Raw genomic sequence first — 19863 nt, 5'->3', positions numbered from 1 at the left:
CTGTGGGGATTAACCCAGACCCAGCAGCAGAAACCGACCGGCAGGGGATTTCAGGTCCTCTGGCCAAGAAACCCGAAGGCACGGTCACACGCGTGGGACCAGCACCGCCGTCGTGGAGCGGAAGCCACTAGAAGGCCCCGAGTCACCGGCCATACGGGTGAGCACCACACGGTACACTCAGGGACGTGGGCTACCTTTACCCGCCTCTAGCAAGGAAGCCAGAAGAGTACAATTAGTTGGGGAGGCCTACAACTCCGCCTGGCCAAGGGGGATCCCATCTGCTCAAGGACTGACCAGGCCCCGACCGCTAGCCAGTACTCCGGGAGGGTCTATCTTTGTCACCAGTAAAGACCCTGAACTACACCGCATCGTCTCTGAGTGGTTCCTGCTACCCCCATCATCCACGTCGGCTGCGCTGAGGCCATACCCCTCCCGTTGGGGGTTATACCATCCACGCTGCACCATCTTTCCACCGGCCTCAGCGGTCTGCCCTGCAGCGGCAGCTCCATAGCTGCATTCAACGGGTGGCGTAGTCGTCCTACATCTACTGCTAATATACCGCCACTTAGTCTGACTCCCTGGGCACGGACCGGGTCATCGCCACGAGACTACTACCCCTATCCGATCCGGCTCCAGGTAGGCTCCCGCGTGCGCAACGCTGCGCTACTCAGGCCCAGGGGCGCGTCAGCTTTTGGCGTAGTCGGCAGGATCCCGTGCCCGCAACCACCGGGTACTGCGTGCCTGAAAAAGAAACTTTTAAACTAACCTGTGGTGAAGATTCCCGCCATCCGGCGCCATCTTCAGCCTTCTTCCCGCCATCCGCGAAGATTCCTGCCATCCGGCGCCATCTTCAGCCTTCTTCCCGCCTTCCGTGGAGTTTTCCCGCCGTTGGACGCCATCTTGAAGACGCCGCGCGGGAAGAAGAGGGGCGTGGACTCCAAAAGCGCGCGAGAACAGATGCCCCGCCTCACGTCCAGACGTCGCGTAAGGTCCTGGAAGGAGCCCAGCAGACGCTGACGTCACAGGAGCGCGACGGAAGGTCCTCAACCCTGACGATCCACTGCGGAGCCGCGGCCTACGGAAGAGGATCATCGCAAGGTAGGCCACGGTCCACTAGGGGGGAGGAAGATGTCGGATACGGAGGAGAGCTTCACTGCCTCAACCCCCGCCAGCGCCAGCGCTGCTGCAGTCATGCCTTTTACCATGCCCTATATCCCGGGAGCAGCCTGGCTACCCCAATACTCAGGGGAGTCACATACCCTGAATGACTTTAGAGAAAAGCTGGATAGCCTCTTCCAGGTGTACCCCCTCACAGAAGAGCAAAAAGTGAGCATCCTGGTGGCCCAACTAACCGGGGCAGCCCAAAGGGAGGTAAAGTCCTGGCCACCTGGGAGGAGGACTGTCGCGGGGATACTAACCCGGCTGAGGGACACCTTTGATACCCGCACCTCAGCCGAGATTAAGCTTAAATTCTATGGGTGCAAGCAGCGAGCACATGAGAGTATAAGGGACTATGCACTAAACCTACAAGAGGCCCTGAGAGCCATTAAGCAGACCGACCCCGACAGCGTGGGAAACGAGGACAGGCTGTTGACCGAACAATTTATAGAGGGACTATATTGCAATGTCCACCGAACCCAGTTGCGGGCCATAGCCTTACAGGATCCTCATCTGGACTTTGCACAGTTCAAGGACAGAGCCATCCGGGTGCTCCGAGAACCGGCACCGGGTGGCGTTGTGACCCACAGGCGCCCAGCTATCACTTACCACCAGGAGGCGGCGCCCTTGTCGGCAGGGCCTGTGGGGGCTGATGCGCAGGCTTTGAACAATGACCCGGCTCCAGACCTGCACCATCAGGTCCAAGAGCTAGCTAAAAGCGTTGCTGCGCTAACCCGAACTGTGCAGTCTTTACAGGTTTCCACTCCAGGGAAGATCCAGCTGACATCCGGACCGGAGGACATCCCGTGGCGTCGACCAAGGACGACCCCACCGGCCAGTGGAAGACCCAGCGACCGCTACAACGAGGACGGACAACCCATCTGCCGCCGCTGCAATCAACCCGGACATATGGCAAGGTACTGTCCTTTAAACTGGCACAACCTGGGGTAGAGGGCCAACCCCCAGGAAAAAGATCACCACGCCCATCGAACTGGCGCGACAAATATGTGGGAGGACGTCCAGTCTTGCCTGTGGTACTGGATGGCATTCCTATGAGTGCCCTACTGAACACCGGGTCACAGGTCACCACCATCCCGTATGTGCTCTTCAAGCAGTACTGGAATGACTCGGATATAACCCGCTACCCTGACGACGACTTGAGTATCATTGCCAGCAATGGTCAACCCGTGCCGCAGATCGGATTTAAAGAAATGACCATTAAAATCGGTAGAGTCGAACTGGCAGCACAGGGACTGATCATTGTGGACATTGACAAGCGCGAGAGTCACCCAAAGATAACTCTAGGAACTAATGTGATTGAAAATTGTCTTGCAGAGGTGATTTTCATTTTACAGCAGGTTGCCAAGAACGCCAGCTCCGGCCAGCAGCGAGTGCTCCAGAAAGAGATCCGGGCACTGATGCGACGGCAACAAGTGGAACTCTCCGGCGGTGAGATTGGTAGTGTAAGAATGTGTGACCCTTTCCCTATTGCCATACCCCCGAAAAGTGAAATGATGATTTGGTGCCGGGCAGCTATTGGTCTGAGAGGTAGAGATTACCAGGCCATGGTAGAGCCAGTCTACTCAGACAGTAGGCCCACCATTTTGACAGCCCGTGGGGTAGTTGATGTACGCCATGGGAGGGTACCCGTTCGCATAATAAATATTGGGAAAAGGGAAGTATACCTGCCCCGTTATGCTACGCTAGCCAAATTATATACTATCAACCAAAATTCTATACAGTCTGTGGAACCCTTGCCTCCATCTCATCCGGAGGAAGGTAACGGCTCTGAGAAAATAATGGAGGATTGGTGTCAGCAACTACATTTGGGTACTGACTCCACTCCCTCCCACCAGAAACAGGGAGTCTACCGGGTGGTTCAAGAGTACGAGAGAGTGTTTAGTAAACACCCGTTAGACTTCGGGCGAGTCAAGGGGGTAGAACACCACATCCCCACGGGAGACCATCCTCCCATAAAAGAGAGGTATCGGCCCGTACCCCCTGCACACTACCAACACGCCAAGGGGATGCTTAGAGACATGAAGGAGGCTGGGGTAATCAGGGATAGCTGTAGCCCCTGGGCAGCTCCACTAGTCTTGGTCAAAAAGAAAGACAACACCATGAGAATGTGTGTAGATTACCGGAAAATTAACCGTATCACACACAAAGATGCGTACCCCTTACCAAGAATAGAGGAGTCTTTGGCTGCTTTAAAATCTGCTAACTTCTTCTCCACCTTGGATCTCACTAGCGGGTACTGGCAGGTTCCTGTAGCAGAGGCGGATCGGGAGAAGACCGCATTCACCACCCCGATGGGACTTAGCGAGTTTACCTGCATGCCGTTTGGACTCTGCAACGCGCCAGGAACGTTCCAGCGATTGATGGAGTGCTGTCTGGGACACCGGAACTTTGAGACGGTCCTGTTATACCTGGACGATGTCATCGTCTACTCCAAGACCTACGAGGACCATCTGAAGCACCTGGCGGAAGTGTTTGAAGCTCTGGCAAGTTACGGCCTAAAGGTGAAACCTTCCAAGTGTCACCTCCTGAAGCCAAAGGTGCAGTACCTGGGACACGTGGTGAGTGCTGACGGAGTGGCTCCCGACCCTGATAAGATCACCGCAATTAAGGAATGGCCAAGCCCCTCCAGCGTAAAGGAAGTGAGGCAGTTCCTCGGGTTGGTAGGCTACTACCGAAGGTTCATTCCCGGTTTCACCAAAAAGGCAGCTCCTATGCAGGACCTCCTGATAGGCCAGTCCAGGAAGGCCAAGAACCAGAAGCCGCCCTTCAGATGGGAGAAGTTGGAAGAAGAGTCCTTCCGCCAGCTGAAGATGGCCCTCACGGGGGATGAAATCCTGGTGTACCCTGATTATAGCCAGCCCTTTATCCTCTACACCGACGCCAGTAACATCGGGTTAGGAGCCGTACTATCCCAGATCCAGCAGGGGAAAGAACGGGTAATTGCTTACGCCAGCCGAAAACTGCGACCCACCGAAAGAAACCCTGAGAATTACATCTCATTTAAGCTAGAGTTCCTGGCAGTGGTGTGGGCAGTCACCGAACGCTTTAAGCACTACCTCGCTTCTTCCCGGTTCACCGTGTACACGGATAACAACCCGTTGACACACCTGGACACTGCAAGACTCGGTGCCCTAGAGCAGAGATGGATGGCCCGCTTGTCCAACTATGAGTTTACAATCAAATACCGGGCAGGACGCTCCAATACCAACGCAGACGCCCTGTCCAGGATGCCAAACCTACCGGACGTAGGGGAAGATTCAGAGGAACTGGAAGAAGTTGAGCTCCCCGCGTTCCACCGTCATGGGACTATCCAGTATTCCCACCGTGTAAGAAGTAAGCAAACCGCTACGTTCAACCCCTTACCTCATTACAACTGGGTGGAGACGCAAGACAGTGACCCTGCCGTCCGTCTGGTAAAGGAGATGCTGACTCGGCCAGATGCACGCCTTGACCCAGACGCTCCGGAGGAAGCCAAGCAACTGTGGGCTGAGAAGAGTCGACTGTTCCTTTACAAGGGAAAGTTGTGCCGCAGAATGGTTAACTCCCGGACGCATGAACTAATCTGGCAAGTAGTGGTGCCAAGAAGAGACGCAGCTATGGTGATGGAGGCATACCACGACGGAGCTGGGCATTTCGGATGGAAGAAGCTGGAGTTCCACTTGAGCGGGCGGTTCCATTGGGTAGGCATGAGAGGAACCATCGAGAGGTGGTGCAGAGACTGTGGCCCATGCAACTTAAGAAGGAGGGACCGTGCCAGCCAGAAGACTCCCCTGCGGTCCATCATCACCAGACAGCCGTTGGAACTGGTAGCCTTGGATCATGTAAAACTGACCCCAAGCAGAAGTGGCTACGTCTACGCGTTAACCATCGTGGATCACTACTCCCGGTTCTTGGTTGTCGTCCACGTCAAGGACTTAACGGCTCACACAGCAGCTAGAGCCTTCCAGCAGCACTTCTGCCGTCCGCATGGATACCCGGAGCAGGTGCTGACGGACCAGGGGCCTGCCTTTGAAGCGGAGGTCTTCCAGGAGTTCTGCACCCTGTATGGATGCCGGAAGATAAGAACAACACCCTATCACCCGCAAACTAATGGACTTTGTGAGAAAATGAACCAGGTGGTGATAGATCTCCTGAAAACATTGCCCCTGGAGGAACGCAGTCTGTGGCCTGAGAAGCTGCCCGACCTGGTGGACCTATACAACCACATCCCTGTAGGTTCCACCAACTGTACCCCGGCTTACCTAATGAGGGCAAGACCTGATAAGCTTCCTGTTGATCTGGAGATGGGAGTCCTGACACCCGAGGACACTTCACCAGAAGCCAACTGGGACACAGAGAGGCAGCAGCAATACCGAAAAGTACAGGAGAGCGTGGAGCGTAGTCTCTGTCAAGCTAGGGAAAGACAAGAGAAAACTTACAACCAGTATGCTCCCGCTGTTCCCCTGGTGCCCGGAGAGCTGGTCTTGAAGAGGAAAAGACGGCTCCACAAGTTGGACGACCAATGGGAGAAGGACCCGTACACCGTACTGCCCTCAAGCCACGACAACCCGAAGATCTGCACAATCAGTAAAGACGGAGGGGAAACCACAGCCATTGTATCCCGGGATCACCTAAAGAAGTGTCCTGAACAGCTACGGAACCCTGAAGAGGAACAAGAGGACCCTCGACCCGTAGAGGAAAGGGAAGATATGGTTAGTACTGTGCTCGGAGACTTCCCTCGGTCTTGGACTCAAGTCAATGGTGCTGTTGTGGTACCCGTCCTCACGTTCCTCCAACCAGCATCCCAAGTGCCTACGGAGACACAGGTAGAACTGGAAGAACAGCCGGTCCAGGAGGCAGAAGGCCCCACACAAGCAGACCAGGAAAATCAACCCTCTGCTTATAGTGAGCCTGCCATACCCCTAGTGAGCCAAAGAGTCCGTAGACGGCTGCCCAGTTTACCCTTGACAGCTCCTATACCCTGTAGCTCAGGACCAATCAATCAGCTCCGTAGGTCCACTAGGGTCACTAGAGGCCAGCTGCCCATACGGTGGAGGATCTAAATGTTCAAGCTATTTTATTAATGTTTACCTGTTTATTGTTGCTTGTGTATAATTATGTGTTTCTAGTTATTTATAGGAGTCTTTGGTGGATTTACCGGGAATCCTTTGTGCATATAGTTGGAGCGTAACCCAGGACGGACTGAAAGACTGTTAAGGACTCGGGGCAGGACAGACCCCTACCTGGTTACGTCTCCCTGTGTTGGTGAAATGGACACCCTTGTTTTCCTCAAAAGTTACACCCGGTTGCGGACACGCCGTGACCACCTTATGTGTTGTCTCTATTAGAATGTTATTGTTTGCACCTTGTTATGTTTACAAAAGTATGTTCAGTCCCGGAGTACTAACTTTCACTAGGGGGGAATGTGGCACCTCAGGGGTCTGGTCTCCACAGTAATAGCAATGTTATGTCTGAGAGCAGGTGGGAGGTCTCTTGGTCAGGAATCCTATGCATGCCACACCTCCTGCCCGGTCCTGGGAGGGGAAGGACTTCCCCTATATAAAACTGGGGCTGAGGCAGGGTTAGAGAGAAGAAGAGGAGCAGCTTAGGAAAGAAAGATCAGGAGCTCAGTGGGAGCAGTGCTAAAAGGAATCAGGGGCTGGCAGCTGAAGAGCTCGCCCTGATTGAAGAGTTACCACCGGACCCGGAGTCCGAGGCTGTGGGGATTAACCCAGACGCAGCAGCAGAAACCGACCGGCAGGGGATTTCAGGTCCTCTGGCCAAGAAACCCGAAGGCACGGTCACACGCGTGGGACCAGCACCGCCGTCGTGGAGCGGAAGCCACTAGAAGGCCCCGAGTCACCGGCCATACGGGTGAGCACCACACGGTACACTCAGGGACGTGGGCTACCTTTACCCGCCTCTAGCAAGGAAGCCAGAAGAGTACAATTAGTTGGGGAGGCCTACAACTCCGCCTGGCCAAGGGGGATCCCATCTGCTCAAGGACTGACCAGGCCCCGACCGCTAGCCAGTACTCCGGGAGGGTCTATCTTTGTCACCAGTAAAGACCCTGAACTACACCGCATCGTCTCTGAGTGGTTCCTGCTACCCCTATCATCCACGTCGGCTGCCCTGAGGCCATACCCCTCCCGTTGGGGGTTATACCATCCACGCTGCACCATCTTTCCACCGGCCTCAGCGGTCTGCCCTGCAGCGGCAGCTCCATAGCTGCTTTCAACGGGTGGCGTAGTCGTCCTACATCTACTGCTAAGATACCGCCACTTAGTCTGACTCCCTGGGCACGGACCGGGTCATCGCCACGAGACTACTACCCCTATCCGATCCGGCTCCGGGTAGGCTCCCGCGTGCGCAACGCTGCGCGACTCAGGCCCAGGGGCGCGTCAATCCCACTTACTGTCAACCCACAGTCAGCCAAGAGATGAGGTCAGCAGAGGAGGTGGAGGAAGATGCTAGTGACGACGAGGTCAGGTTGCGCCTTCCTGGACAGAGACGTAGTACTGGAAGCACGTCAACAACTGCATCCTCAAACACAACTCTGCCTCTCACCACAAGTCGTGGTGGCTCTTCAGGTCGCATGGGTGCTAAGCCTTGCATAGCCTGGGCATTTTTTCAGATCGATAAAGATGACCCAACTCGTGTTATCTGTAACATTTGTCAGCAAAAGCTAAGTAGAGGCCAAAAAATACATAGTTTGAGTACTTCATGCATGAACCGGCACATGGACATGAAGCATAAGTTGCAGTGGGAAGCTCAGTGTGCTACAATGCGGCCTAGCCGGCCGGGCCAACCGCCGTCTGCCATATCTTGTGCATCCGCGGCCTCTTCATCCTCTGTGACTGGGGGGACAGCAGTCACACCTGTTTTGGAGCGCAGACCTGCCACCTCTTTACCCGCAACAGCCAGCGTGATTGGCAGGTCATCATTTTCTTTGGAGGTGGTAACACCAGCTGGTGTTGAGCGCTGTCCGACATCGATAGCACCACCTTTGGATCAAGGCAACCTAACATGTCCGCCTGCATCTTCCTCACAGACCGGCAGTTTGCCGGGGACACCCTTATCAACCCCGTCTAAGCACAATAGCCAGCCCTCGGTCCCTCAGATGTGGACAAGTAAAAGACCATTTCCTCCTAGCCGTGAGAAAGCTAAGAGGTTGAATTTCACCATCTGCAAGCTCTTGGCTACAGAAATGCTGCCTTTCCGCCTGGTGGACACAGAGGATTTTCAAGACCTTATGTCCGTCGCAGTGCCCCAGTACCAGATGCCCAGTCGGCACTACTTCTCAAAGAAAGGTGTGCCTGCGCTCCACCAGCATGTCGCACACAACATCACCGCTTCTTTGAGAAACTCTGTGTGTGACAGGGTGCATTTCACCACAGACACTTGGACGAGTAGGCATGGACAGGGGCGTTACATGTCGCTGACTGGGCACTGGGTAACTATGGTGACAGCAGGACAAGGGGCTGCTGTCCAAGTCTTGCCGCCCCCACGAGTTGTGCGTCAATCCTCTTTATCTCAAAGTTCCTCCACTGCTTCTGCCTCCTCAACCTCCTCTCGGTCTTCCACCTGCACCCAAAGCCTGTCTGGTCATGCCACAAGCTTTCTAACTGCGCAGAAGAGATCCTGCACACCTCCTTACTATGCTGGCAGTAGGGCTCAACGTCATCAGGCGGTTTTTACATTGAAATGTCTGGGAAATGTGAGTCACACAGCTGAGGAGTTGTGGTCAGCTCTGGAGAACCAATTTCATGAATGGTTGTCTCCACTGGACCTGAAACCAGGGAAGGCCGTGTGCGACAATGCTGCAAACCTGGGTGCGGCCCTTCGCCGGGGCAATGTCACACACGTGCCTTGTATGGCTCACGTGTTGAACCTGGTTGTCCAGCAATTTTTAGCCCACTATCCCAGACTAGATGGCCTTCTGCAGAGGGCACGGTCGCTGTGTGCTCACTTCCGCCGTTCGCATCCCGCAGCTCAGCGACTTACATCTCTACAGAAGTCGTTGGGCCTGCCACTTCACCGGCTAAAATGCGATGTGCCTACCCGGTGGAATTCAACTCTGCACATGTTGCAGCGACTGTGGCAGCACCGACAAGCCCTGGTGCAATACGTTCTGACGTATAGCCTGGGCCAACGAGATCCAGAGGTGGGGCAAATCACGCTGGAGGAGTGGTCTCAGATCAGGGACCTATGCACCCTTCTGCACAGTTTTGAAATGGCGACGAAGATGTTTAGTGCTGACGATGCCATTATCAGCATGACTATTCCGGTGATTTACATGCTGGAGCACATGTTAAACAGAATTCGGAGTCAGGTGGTGGCACAAGAGGAGGTGGAGGAAGTAGAGGAGGAGGAGTTGTATGCGGAAGGGCTAACATCTGCAAGGTCCAGACGGTCGGCAGCACCAAGGCGGCAGGCATGTGAGGGTGGGGGAGATGGTTTTACCAGGGCGCATGGTAGCAGCCAAACTAGTGAGGAAGGTGCAGGAGCCCAGGAAGAAGTGGAGGACGAACTGATGGAAGACTCATCAGATGAGGGAGACCTTGATCACATTTCTGTTGTGCGAGGTTGGGGGGAGAGGACAGAGGAAGGAAGCATGATTGTTACCTCGCCACCAACACAACAGGGACTTGGTGCTCCTGGATGCGCAACACACATGAGTGCCTTCTTGCTGCACTACCTGCAACATGACCCTCGAATTGTGAGAATTAGAAATAATCCTGACTACTGGGTTGCCACACTGTTAGATCCCCGGTACAAAAGTAAATTTGCAGAAATTATTCCTGCCATAGAAAGGGATGCACGCATGCAGGAGTATCAGCAGAGACTGTTGCAGAATCTTACATGTGCTTTTCCACAAAATACCAGTGGTGCACGTAGTGAATCTCACAGTTCCAACTTGCCAACCGTGGGACCGTCAAGTGTTCAGCACTCAAACCGTAACAGAACCACAGTATCTGCTGGTAACATCAATTTTGCGGAATCATTTCACCACTTTTTTAGCCCATCCTTTGCAAGGCCACAGGAGACAAGAAGTCTGACACATAGTCAACGCCTAGAGACGATGGTACAGGAGTATCTCCAAGTAAACATTGAAGCCATGACTGTGTCACTGGACCCTTGCTCTTTTTGGGCTTCCAATCTGGATAAATGGCCGGAGCTAGCCACTTACGCCTTGGAGATCTTGTCATGCCCCGCAGCCAGCGTTCTGTCTGAACGTGTGTTCAGCGCTGCTGGTGGTGTGCTGACAGATAAGCGCACGCGGCTCTCCACTGATAATGTAGACAGACTCACGTTCATAAAGATGAACAAATCATGGATCCGAAACGACTTTTCTACCCCTGTGTCATCCTGGGGAGAGTAAAAGCTTGATGATTGGTTAAAATCACCCTACCAACCGTTTTAAGCTTTCAAATTACTAATCATGTTTATCTGTATCTTGGCTGGAAAATAATTTGGGCTTTGTAGCAGTGTGCAGCACTGATTCTATTAGGCCATCTATAATAATCTCCACCAGATTTTAAATTACTAATCATGTTTATCTGTATCTTGACTGGAAAATAATTTGGGCTTTGTAGCAGTGTGCAGCACTGATCCTATTAGGCCATCTATACTAAAGCTTCACCAGATTTAAAATTAATAATAATTTTTAGCTGCATCTAGCCCAGAAAATAATTTTGGGACTCCGAGATGCGCAAGACACATAAGTGCCTTCTTGCTGCACTACCTGCAGCATGACCCTCATATTGTCAGAATTCGAAGTAATCATGACTACTGGATTGCCACACTCTTAGATCCCCCAAACTTTTCGATCAACCTTTTCATTTTAATAAAGACCAAAAAAATGGTCATTTTTGAAATTATAAGCATTAGCAGGTTGTTAGAAACTGAAATCAAACAGTTTTCAACTCAAAACTTTATTCTAGGTGATGTTACATTTTCACATAGGACCCCTTGTTCGAAAGGAGCTTCTAAACTCTCTCGTCCATTGAATTTGTCAGGTTTTGGATGGTTTCTGCTTCAATTGTTTTGCATGAGGACAGAATACCCTCCCAGAGCTGTTGCTTAGATGTGAACTGCCTCCCGCCATCATAGACACTCCTTTTAATGATGCTCCAAAGGTTCTGAATGGGGTAGAGGTCAGGGGAGCATGGGGGTCACACCATAAGTTTGTCCCCTTTTATGCCCATATCAGCCAGAGATGCAGATGTTTTATGTGCAGCATGAGATGGTGCATTATCATGCAGAAAAATGAGCTTGCTGTGAAATACACGGTTCTTCTTCTTGAACCATGGCAGGAAGTGCTGTTTGAGAAAATCCACATACATTATGGAGTTCATCTTTAGCGCCTTCAGGGATCCTAAAGGGGCCGACAATCTCTCTCCCCATGATTCCAGCCCAAAACATTATTCCACCTCCTCCTTGTTGGCGCTGTAGCCGTGTTTGCGTGGGGTGTCCATCAACCAGCCATCCTCCACTCCATCCATCTGGACCATCAAGCGCTGCACGGCACTCATCCGTGAACAAAACAGTTTTGAAATCAGTCTTCATGTAATGTTTGGCCCACTGGAGCCGTTTCTGCTTGTGTGAAGTGGATAGAGGAGGTCGACAGGATGGCGTATGCACAGCTGCAAACCTCTGAAGGACCCTGCATCTTGTTGTTCGGGGGACGTTGGAGGCACAAGCAGCTTCAAAAACTTGTCTGCTGCTATGACAAGGCTTTTTTGCCGCTGCTGTTTCAACCTGACGTAATTGCCTGTAGGAAAGAGTCCTCAATTTGCCCTTATCAGCACGCACACGTGTGTACTGTGAATCAGCTACATACTAATTGATTGCCAAGACACTTCATCCTGATCATCGCACAATGTTGATTGTAGTCATGCCTTGACCTAAACACTCCACAATTTGTTGCTTCTCAGCAGCCGACACATCCTTTTTCTTTCCCATTTTGGCAGAAAATGTAGGCTGCTTAATAATGTGAGACAGCCTTCTTAAGTAGTCTTGCCTTTCATTGGACACACCTGCCAAACTAATTAGCACAGGTGGAGAACCTATAACGAATCCACTAAAGGTGGAGTCTGACCCGATTATATATACTTAACCAAAAAGGAGAGGAAGACAAAGACCTCTGATCTGCAGTATATAATAATAACAACAATTGAACACAGAAAAAATAGAATATTATAACAGTATCAGAGTTTTAACTAGGGGTTCAAGTGAGTCTCAAAAAGAGAGAAAACCAAAGGACTCTTTGTCAAAAGAAAAAACCGCGGGATCGGTTTAAATATCAAGATAATTTTATTAGAGCAAAATATTAATACATATAGAGAAATCCACATATGGTGAGAGAAAATATGTTGCTAAAATGTTGACAGCAGTAATGAGTAATGAAAACTCATGGAAACACAGAGGATTCCCTGCCCTCAATCAAAATAGGCAGAAATTCGCCCCCACATACTAATAGGCATGCATAACAGCCTCCAGGACAGCAAAACTTTAAATATAGATAAAGATCAAGATAAGCTTGGCAAAAAACGCCAAGCAGGTGTAACACGGCATAGTATAATATATTAAATACGTGCTGTACCTGGGGACATATCCGCGTTGTGGGGAGAGGGCTGGAGATCCACACAAGCGCCTCGACGCGCGTTTCTCCTTCCGGCTTCGTTTTGCTGTCCTGGAGGCTGTTATGCATGCCTATTAGTATGTGGGGGCGAATTTCTGCCTATTTTGATTGAGGGCAGGGAATCCTCTGTGTTTCCATGAGTTTTCATTACTCATTACTGCTGTCAACATTTTAGCAACATATTTTCTCTCACCATATGTGGATTTCTCTATATGTATTAATATTTTGCTCTAATAAAATTATCTTGATATTTAAACCGATCCCGCGGTTTTTTCTTTTGACAAAGAGTCCTTTGGTTTTCTCTCTTTTTGAGACTCACTTGAACCCCTAGTTAAAACTCTGATACTGTTATAATATTCTATTTTTTCTGGGTTCAATTGTTGTTATTATTATATACTGCAGATCAGAGGTCTTTGTCTTCCTCTCCTTTTTGGTTAAGTAATTAGCACAGGTGTCTGCAATTGCTTACAGTGATATAAAGAGCCCTGACACACATCACCATCAATGAGTTTAACTGACAAACAAACAAATTCTTCCCTTATCACTCCTAAACACTTTTTGCATAATAATTTGGAACACAGTGTACATGTGCTTTTCCACAAAACACCAGTGGTTCACGTAGTGAATCTTACAGTTCTAACTTGCCAACCGTGGTCTGTATGGAGTTGTTCAATAAAGGGCCCAAAATTAAGATAACATAGATGGGAGAGGTCTCTATGAATAGGAATTCCTAAGTATTTGATACCCTGTGAGGGACAGGCAAAGGGAAAGTTGGACTGGATGGAATCCTATATGGATTTAGGGAGGGAGACATCGAGGGCCTCAGACTTCGCTGCATTGATTTTAAAATTTGACCATGTAACAAAGTGATCTATTTCAGCCATAACAGCATGGATGGATATATGTGATTGAGTGATATATACTAGGACATCATCAGCAAATAGAGAGCACTTGTACTCGGTGCCTCCCACCTCAATCCACCTAATATTGGGGTTATGGCGAATTGATGAGAGCAGGTGCTCCGTCACTAGGATGTATAAGAGAGGGGACAGAGAACATCCCTGCCTTGTCCCATTGGTGATTGTGAAAGGTGATGAAAATGTTCTGACGCGCCCCCTGGGCCTTGGGACACCCGGAGCCGGACCCTTTTTGGTGGATGCTGGTGGTTGTAGTCTCCGTGGCGGCAACCCGGTTCCGTGGCTCAGGGCGGTCAAACCAGTGGCGGAACTATTTATGTGGTTTTGATGATTAAATGTCCGACTACGCCACCCGTGGATTGCGGTCAGAGTGAACCGCCGCTCCAGGGCAGACCGCTGAGGCTGGTGTTGTGGGTGCAGCAGAGCGTAGCATAACTCCCCACGGGAGGAGTATAGCCTCAGGGCAGTGTATGCGGAGGATGGGGGTGATGGTGCAGGGCAGCAGCAGTAATGACACGGAGTCAGTGATGCAGTCCAGGGCCTTTACTCACAGTTCTTATTATCCAGACCACGTCTGCAGGTAACGGCTGCCCACGTCGTACTGTGCTCACCAGGTGAGGGGCTCAGACAACTCCCAGATAACTTTGGAGCGCTTCACAGGACCCCATTTGTGTGTCCTTTGTCTGGCCTTTCTTACCAACCCTTCTGTCCGGCTGCCTCGGGCCTCCTCTTGGTAAACTTGGCGCCAGTTTCCCTGACCCTATGTGGTGCCTTCCTAGCGGGTGTAGCGAGGGGCTGCGCCACATAAAATGTCACAGCCTCCTGTTTCTAGCTGAGGGTCGTTTCCTGCCTCCACTAGTTTCGGGGACCGGTCTCCCCCTTTGGCCTGACCCCTCCACGCAGGTGGATTCGGGCGTGCGGTGACAACACGCCCGTCCGCACCCCTGAGATCCCTTCGTTCCTCGTTCCTGGAGCCTTCTCCGCTCCTCTTCCTTCCTTCTCCCTCTTCCAGGCCTGGGCCTCTGTTACTAGGCCCACCTCCGGAGCAGAGCTCATGCAGAGCCCCTGCTCCCTGCCACTTCTGCTGAGACTTCTCTGCACTGAACTAAGATGGTGCCCACCTTTTATACTCCCTTCTCAATGCACCCAGGAACTGCTTCCTCCCTGCTCCTGCACTACAGGGTTCCCCTTCCTCAGTGTTCCCTCCCCCCACTCCAGCCAGGGACAGGGACTGTCGTGCCCATCTCAGGGGCATATTGGTCGCCCTGCCCCACGGCAATGTGGTGTAATGCATGCAGGTGTCGGGTCCTGATCCACACTACATCCTTACCTGAGAGTGAGATATCACACCTCTGGGTGAGGTGCAATACCTCTGTAGCAACCGAGCCCTCAGGGTGCTACAGTTCCATTTATCTTCAGCCTAGGTGACTTATTGCGTTACAGGGCCGTGATTTTGGCTATAAAAGGGTCCCCTAGACCCCTACCCCAAGCTTTTTAAGAGAATCATATATGGCGTGCCAGGAGACTCTATGGAATGCTTTCTCAGCATCCAACGAGAGTATCTAATTACAAATTTTTAACTGCATCTAGCCCAGGAAATACTTTGTGCCTAGTAGCAGTGTCTGCTAGTCAGCGGATTATCCCAGCTGTTAAGCAAGCTACACCACCTGTAGTTTGGACACTTAATTTTTTCAAAGGAAATGCTTCGGGACCACGGGATACTCAGTGAAGAGCATCAGGAGGCACCCCAAGGCATAGGGGCTGGGACTGGCAGTAGGATGCCTTGCGGTGGACAGCCGAGCTCGATCCTTATAAAAGCTTTTTAACTGCAGCAGCTTTAGTGGACGCTACTGGAGCTGGAATTACGCGGCTGCTGGCATGAGACTTGCCCTCCAATGGATCCTTGTAAATGGATTTAAAGTGTATTCATTCAAATTAGAGAGACAATTTAAATTAAAAAGCTTAGAGCTGCCTCCACCACAGGGGGGCTCGCTCGACCCACCAGCGGACAGGCACCAGTATTGGGAGAGGGGGGCTGGCCGTCAGGGTTCACCGCGGCTCTGCCACAAACCCGGTGACACGGAGGTGGCACGGGCAGGAGCGGACTGAACGTGTCGGCTTCTCACTTTTTGGATTTTAGAAGGGCATGACATGCATGCCTATATCTGTGTCTCCCCCTCCTTTTACTCCTCCACCTCTTTTCTTTTCGCATGACTATATGTACTTGTCACTTTTCCATGTGTTAGTTGTGTCTTCTGAGCAGTTTGTCAGCTTTTGGACACCTTTGAAGGTGTTTTCTATGTGTTTCTATGTGTTTTTGTTTGCCTGCCATTGGTTTTAACGGTGTTCGAAGGTGTTCGACGAACAGTTCGACGAACAGTTCGGCGAACACACGGGTGTTCGATGAACCGAACTCGAACACTACGGGGGTGGCTCAACACTAGTAACTAGGTATTCACCCGATCCGACCAGGGTCGCACGACGGCATACGACGCCAGTGCACCAAGGAGGAACCGAGCAGAGGGACCAGGTGCTACTCCAGGACAGACCCCGGACACGGCTGTTGACCCACACAGGGGAATACAGGAACAGACTGGTAGGCTGGCACACAGACTGGTGGGTATAGGCAGGCACGACTGGTATGCAGGCAGGCGGGTAAGCAGGCAGGGGGGTACAGGCAAGCACAGCTAGAGTGCAGACAGGGAAGCACTAGCAGGTAGGAACACTGGCGGGATAGGACCCAGTACACACTGGGACTCAGGAACAGAACCACAGATGTGGCGGACAAACACAGCAGAGTGAGGCCACCCAGAGAGGTGAGCGAGAACAGGGCAGGACAAGGCCGCCTGGAGCGGTGAGCAAGAGTAGAGCAGGACAAGGCCGCCAGGAGTGGTGAACAAAGGGTCAGAGCTGAGCGAGACTGCCGGAGCAGTGAGCAAGAGTAAAGCAGGACGAGGCCGCCTGGAGCGGTGAGCAAGAGTGGAGCAAGACTGCCGGAGCAGTGAGCAAAAGGATAAGAGCGGAGCGAGACTGCCGGAGCAGCGAGCAAAAGGGTCCGAGCGGAGCAAGGCTGCCGGAGCAGCGAGCAAAGGAGTCAGAGCAGGCTAGAACCGCCGGAGCGGTGAACAAAGGAGAAGGAGCAGGCTAGAACCGCCGGAGCGGTGAGCAAAGGAGAAGGAGCAGGCTAGAACCGCCGGAGCGGTGAGCAAAGGAGAAGGAGCAGGGGGGACAGGGCTCTGTTCACACGGAACAGACAGGAAGAGAAAGGCAGAGCCAGATACCCACAGGATACTTGCAGTGAAGTAGCGAGTGGACCACAAACTCACAAACGGGAGTACAGAGACAACAAGCAGGAGTTAGGTACGAGTTCAGACTCTGCAGAAAAAGGAAGGGAACGGACATAGAGGCAAAACAGGTAAAGGATAGGAAAGAGTTCAGACTGGAACTGAGTGTACGGAGGAGACCGACACTGCAGCGGGAGACAGGAGCGGGTCTGGGAATACGGCCCCCAGAGAGGCGGGACAAACAGGCAAGGAGCGTGTTCAGACAGGACAGACAAGATACAGGAACAGGTCTAGGTAATCGGCCCCTAGAAGGCGGGAGGAACAGGCTAGGAGCGTGTTCAGACAGGACAGACAAGATACAGGAACGGGTCTAGGTAATCGGCCCCTAGAAGGCGGGAGGAACAGGCTAGGAGCGTGTTCAGACAGGCCTGGAAATACAGCCTCCAGGATAGGCAGACAAGAGAACACAGACAGGACTCAGTTCAGACACGGGAACTGATACCGTAAGGCAGGAGATATAGACAGGACTCAGTTCAGACACGGGAACTGATACCGCAAGGCAGGAGACATAGACAGGACTCAGTTCAGACACAGGAACTGATACCGCAAGGCAGGAGACATAGACAGGACTCAGCTCAGACATGGTAACTGATACCGCAAGGCAGGAGACATAGACAGGACTCAGTTCAGACACGGGAACTGATACCGCAAGGCAGGAGACAAAGACAGGACTCAGTTCAGACACGGGAACTGATACCGCAAGGCAGGAGACATAGACAGGACTCAGTTCAGACGTGGGAACTGATACCGCAAGGCAGGAGACAAAGAACGGGACCTGGCACCTTCAGAGTGCAAGCACACACTGAATGAAACACTATGCTCAGGCAGGGATTGATTGCCGCAGCTGGGCTATATACCAGGTGACAGACAGCAATAGGCTGAGGACGCACAAGGGGTGTGACCCACAGCAGGTACAAAAAGCAGGAAGTGATCGGGCACCGCCCTTAAGCAGCAGAAACAGACACAAACAGACAGCATGGAGGGAAGCCAGAGAGACATTCTGGACAGGAGATCAAGTGCGCGCTCTTGCACAGTGGGAGATGGACCACTATGCAAGGACGCCGCCAGGTATGTTACATCCTGTAATAGGAGTCACCGGTGTAACAAGTCCGTTCAGGACATTTCTTCCTCCTAAATCTTCCCCCATCACCTGTGAGTGATATTATTGAGAAGCGAAAGGAGACCCCGTAATGTTACAGAGCAGGGGGGCCAAGTTATGAGGAGCAGAGGGCAGAAAAGTCACCAACACTCTCCTGACTCCATAACTGCAGAGTTCAGACCTCCTTTGGTATTAGCACAGACACTGCACCCCGCCGGGAGCTTCATGCAGCCTTACATCACCAAGCACAATGCCGAACGTCGGATATAGTGGTGTAAAGCCACCACCACTGGACTCTGGAGGAGACGTGTTCTGTGAAGTGATGGATCACACTTCTCTATCTGGCGTCTGATGTACGAGTTTGGTGACTGTAAACACCACAAAAAAACCTGTAGTGTGTGTATTGTATTTAATATTTTCCTATTGCAAAAAATGGGTAAAAATGTGACGAAAAAAGAAGCATTATTTTTCTTTAAAAAAAAAAAAGCTTTGTCAAAAGTTCTTCCCTTTCTGATTAAGACCCCATTCTTCGGATAGGTGCGATTCTCAGGGGTGGAGATGCCATTAATGCACAACTTCCCCTAAACTTTAGACACATATAAAAAAGTAATATGTAACTCGAGATAATTAAAGTACTAATAAAGTTTTTTCAGAATTTTTACTCCAAAATTCACATGCTCTAGTAAAGTTTCCCTTTAAAGTTTGCAGGGTGCATTTTATATAAATCTGCTATGAGACAGCGAAGAAGTCATACAAGCTGCAAAATGTACAGACGCTCCAGCAGAGGAATGGACCGGAGGTGACAGATTAAAGGGGAATAATAGAAAGGGACTGGTGACCAGTAAGGGTTAATCTCTCATATGATTTCCCCATATTAACCCATTAGATTACAGAGAAGAGTGCAGCGCCCATATGGACCCATTATATACAGCAGCCGGCACAGTCTCTTACCTCTTTGTGGAAGCATTTCTGGAAAACGAAACTGAAAGGGAGTGAACAGAAAGTAAATGCAATGGAGAAGAGGGAGAGGAGGGAGAACAGAGGCTGATCAGAGACAATGCAGGATACAATGTGGCAGGGTTCACTGGATAAAGTGAAATGATGCAGACTGGCTTCAAAATAACTAATCTGATCCGTAAACACCGTACACGAAAAAAAAATCAAAATGCCCAAATTAACGTGTTTTTTTTGTCTCTGCAATTCTACAAAAAATGCTCTAACAAGCGATCAAAACATCACATCTATCCCAAAATGATATCATTAAAAATGTCATCTCATCCCGCAAAAAATAAGCCGTCACACAGCTCCATCGACCGAAAAATAAAAGCATTACGAGTCTCGGAAAATTGTGCCACAACTCCAAAAAAAAAAGTTTTTTGCAAACTTCGGATTTTTTTTTCACCACTAAAATAATAAAAAAAACTGGACATGTTGGGTATCTCCGTAATCGTACTGATGAACAGAATCTTATTGCAAGGTCATTTTTACACTGTAGAAACAATTCTCAAAAAACAACGTCAGAATTGCGTTTTTTTTTTCTCAATTTCACCGCACTTGGAATTTTTTTCCCGTTTTCCAGTACATTATGTGATAAAATCAATGGTGTCGTTGAAAAGTACAACTCGTCCCGCAAAGAACAAGCCATCATATGGCTATGGGGACGGTAAAATAAAGAAGTTGTGGCTCTGGGAAGAAGGGGAG

The 19863-nt window shown here is 51.0% G+C and overlaps 1 protein-coding gene across 1 annotated transcript in view; it reads right to left on the bottom strand.

Annotated features, from left to right (window-relative positions):
* The window catches only part of NLRC5 (NLR family CARD domain containing 5), a 306174-nt gene extending 287030 nt beyond the window's left edge, over positions 1 to 19144 (bottom strand). Inside the window, exon 1 of the mRNA XM_073659129.1 lies at positions 19114 to 19144. The gene's annotated coding sequence lies outside the window, so the exon portion shown is untranslated. The remainder of the gene's footprint in view (positions 1 to 19113) is intronic.
* Positions 19145 to 19863: the final 719 nt, after the last annotated feature.

Source organism: Phyllobates terribilis, unplaced genomic scaffold (assembly GCF_046119375.1).
Source record: "Phyllobates terribilis strain yellow unplaced genomic scaffold, ASM4611937v1 Scaffold_13__5_contigs__length_258822181, whole genome shotgun sequence".
Taxonomy (NCBI): Eukaryota; Metazoa; Chordata; class Amphibia; order Anura; family Dendrobatidae; genus Phyllobates; species Phyllobates terribilis.
Note: the sequence above shows the minus strand (reverse complement) of the source record. Positions and strands in the feature narration are given on the sequence as shown.